The sequence below is a fragment of the Perna viridis genome, chromosome 15 (genome assembly GCF_037379345.1).
Source record: "Perna viridis isolate PV_CMFRI_1.1 ecotype Kerala chromosome 15, ASM3737934v1, whole genome shotgun sequence".
In the NCBI taxonomy this organism is placed as follows: Eukaryota; Metazoa; Mollusca; class Bivalvia; order Mytilida; family Mytilidae; genus Perna; species Perna viridis.
The window spans coordinates 26,919,725-26,923,348 of record NC_142459.1 but is presented as its reverse complement, the minus strand read 5'-3'; the positions used below and the strand labels follow the sequence as shown (position 1 = coordinate 26,923,348).

The window sequence follows — 3,624 nt, the reverse complement described above, 5'->3', positions numbered from 1 at the left end:
ATAGCTGACATTTTCCATTCCAAAAGTTTGTTCTTTTTTTTTTTCGCTTTACAACACAAAATCCCGGACGAACCCCCAATGTAACAATATTGTTGGTTTTGCTATGGTTGTCTCAGTGACGTTTCCCAGGCTAATTTTTGGCGTAAATTAGCAATCCTTGTTCAGTTTACATATTTAATATTTTTATCTCATTATTTGTTACATGTACATGAAATAGTAAAATCAGTATTTTATACTCGGAGCTTAAATATATTATACAGTATTCAGTACTCGAAAATGGAGGTTTCCAACCCCTGTAATATCACATCATATATATTTTCTTATATCAGGTGAATCTTGGTGTTATCAAAGAGTATCTGTCAACTTGCAAAGGTGTGATAGAAATAATGAAAATACTGCATAAATATGTCCCTGCTGATGAAAATGGAAAACCGTACCAGAAAGAATGGTCAACTTGATATGGCTCCAGGTATATAAATGTTGTTTTAGGATTGTTGTAACAATAGAGAACTATGATTTATTATCGATATTCCTTATAGATTCATAAAACTTTTCAAAAGAAAAATGAATTGGAAATTCAAGTATGTCAAAGATACAACAATCTAACCATCCACAGCGCGAAAAATCAATCAAAGGTTGCCCTTTCAGGTCTTCAACGACGAGTGATGAATACTCACACTCAAGGGCAGGTAATCCCGCTATGAACATATTCTGAGATCTGCATACATACATACATGTGGATAAATAACGCAAATTTGCAACATTGATCATTGTGTTCACACCAACACAATGAATATTATTTTTATGAATATATTACTGTAAATGAAATAGATTTTAAGCTTACTGAAAAAAAAGCAGAAATGAGAGATCCATCTAACAAACTTCTAGGACTAGTACCAAGACCTCAGAATTTCCATAAAAGAAACATAATTTTACAGGTAATGCATATAATGATCATCTGACTTGAGCCCCACCATGAAAATGTTTGCATCTTTTATTTATAGAAATACAGATATAAATATTTTATTTAGCTCTAACACAGTTACAATAAACCAATAAGCGGTTTTGCCGAATATCAAAATTACATGAATTGAACATATTGTACATGTGTTACCGGTGTAATGTATAGTAGTTACAAATGTAGCTTACTGAATTGAATTTATAAAGGGTTATGAAAATACAATTTATATAGCTTTGATAAGACTTTTTCTTTTCTCCATGCAATCTGATATGAAATTGGAAGACAACCTCAGTAGTTTAGGATTTCTACTGTAAAACAATATACTTAGTTTTTTTTTATAATACAAAACGTATCAAAGTTTTTATATAAAGTAGTAATTTTCAGTTTTAGTTCATCTCAAAGTGTGTTGTATAAATAGAAAAGGTCCTTCGTCTTTTGGAATATTGAGGTGTCTTCCTCTCTCAATCTTCAGCTAATGAGAGCTAATTTTTATTTTGGATATCATAGATCTCTCGGCCAGTTAAACAAATCATCTATATAATTTGGTCTAGTTCCAGACCTATAAAGTTTTCTATAAAAAAATAATTTTGAAGAATTACTGAATTTTGAATATTGTGTGCAGCTAACCCCGACATCACTTTGCAATATGGGAAAGATGAGTGCACTTTTTTGTATGATGATGATGATGATGATGATGATGATGATGATGGTAGTGGTCTTGATGACAGTTTCGACAAAGATGATGCTGATGATAGTAATGATGATGATGATGATGATGAAGATTATTACCGAAAGCAAAAACGAGGTAAATGTATTACAATTAAATAATGTTTCCATTATATAAGTTCCAATAATACATTATAGTTTTATGTGTCGCTAATTGAGGGAAATATTGATCATCAATATGCTTCAATTTTATTATAACAAGATCTTCGTATTTCTCTAACAATGTTCGATCTAAGATTTTGTAAAATCCATTTTGAATTTATTCTGGTTACCATAGGTCCTGATTTAGCCAATCAAAATAGTAGTAAGAAATAATAGTTATCTCCTCTTTGAAAATCCACTTCAAAGATTAAGGAAGTGTTAATTTGATTTGTCAGAAAAATTCATGACCTGGGGTCACCAGAACGTGAACTCAAAGTGGGTTTCACAAGATCTTGGTTCAGAAACGTAGTTGGAGAAGCTTGATTGGGGTTCTTGTTTTAATAAGATTGCAATATGACTTTGTATTATTACAACTATAGGGCAAATTATGAGCTGCCTAGTGATTTACCACTAATATAAATATATATATCTAAAGCTTCAATAGTTGGACTTTGTATATAAATTTTTAAACATCCAATCCAATCCATGAATTGTCCAATTGGAAAATCAACATGATTGATTTTGGAATCTTGACCACAATAAATATTTGATCCTAGGATATAGGCTTATATCAGTTATAATATGCATGGACACAGTTAAATATAGGCAAACCAATTGATAAGCATTTGACAAATACAAAAGTTCTGAATGGGGTTCAGTGAATGAATAAATACCAAGAACATTTAATGAAGCATGATACTTGGAAATTGAAAAACAAACTGGTGGTACATGTTAAACTAGTATATTGAATCAAAAATACATTGTATATTACAAATTGCTATTTGTAATATTACTAGACATTTGGTTAAACTTGATGGTTAAATTTCTAACTTTTATTTCTTCAGCTGTAAATGGATGGTTACCAAAAAGAATCCAAGAAGAAATTGTATGGAACAGCACAGCAAACCTAACTGGTGAACCATCAGGGAACTTAGCTCTAGATCTCGTCAATGAATTCCAGAATAATGACTTCAAAGGTATGTTATTCTGATACATGTACCATTCCAAAAAATACTGTAAAAATCATTTTATAGAAAAAATATTCTTTTTCAAAAAATTTGATAAAGGAAAAAAGGTTTAATGTGGTAAAATGTCAACAATTACTTATGTCAACATGCCAAATTAAGCCAACAGTGATACACCTCACCTGGAATTTATGGTATTTTTTCAGGTAACCTGAAAAACAGTCATGGGCAGTATTAAGATTTCAAGATGCAGCAAGATTGCAAGCAGCGTGGGAAAGGGTATTGAAGAAATGTTTCAGTTGAATATTGTTAACAAGTTTTTTTCAACTGCCAAAATCTTCCAAATATACCGACAAAAACAGTATTTCCAAATTTGTTACAATATATGCTGGAGAGAGATTATTCTACAGGGTTAAAAATCGACAATTTAAAGGTTTTGAAAATTTTATGAATGTTGTTGACATTAAAAAACCCGAAGAAAATGCAAATGAGGCTAACGAAATATTCAATTGACTTGGATTGGATAAGGAGAAATATGCTTGTGGAAATTAGGGCAGAAACTTCAACTTTAATTTTCATACCTTTATATGTTTGTGCAAGGGGGGGGGTATCCTTCATGCATTTTGTTTGTATTTCGTGTTCCTTAGTTGGTAAAAGAACACTAAATATTCAAAATTTTAATACATGCAGGAACAGTTTTTTTGTTTATGTTCTCTGAATTACATTAAATCCGTAGTAAGTATTGTTTCATAACTGTTTTGTACAAACATTGAATGGAATGTATTGTCTAAATGATTTTTGTTTATTAGAGAGATAATAGTATTAGATATT

General features: G+C 30.6%; 1 pseudogene; it reads left to right on the top strand.

Annotated features, from left to right (window-relative positions):
- The first annotated feature begins 405 nt into the window (after nucleotides 1-405).
- Nucleotides 406-3,306, top strand: LOC148597637 (uncharacterized; annotated as a pseudogene).
- The last annotated feature ends 318 nt before the right edge of the window (nucleotides 3,307-3,624 follow it).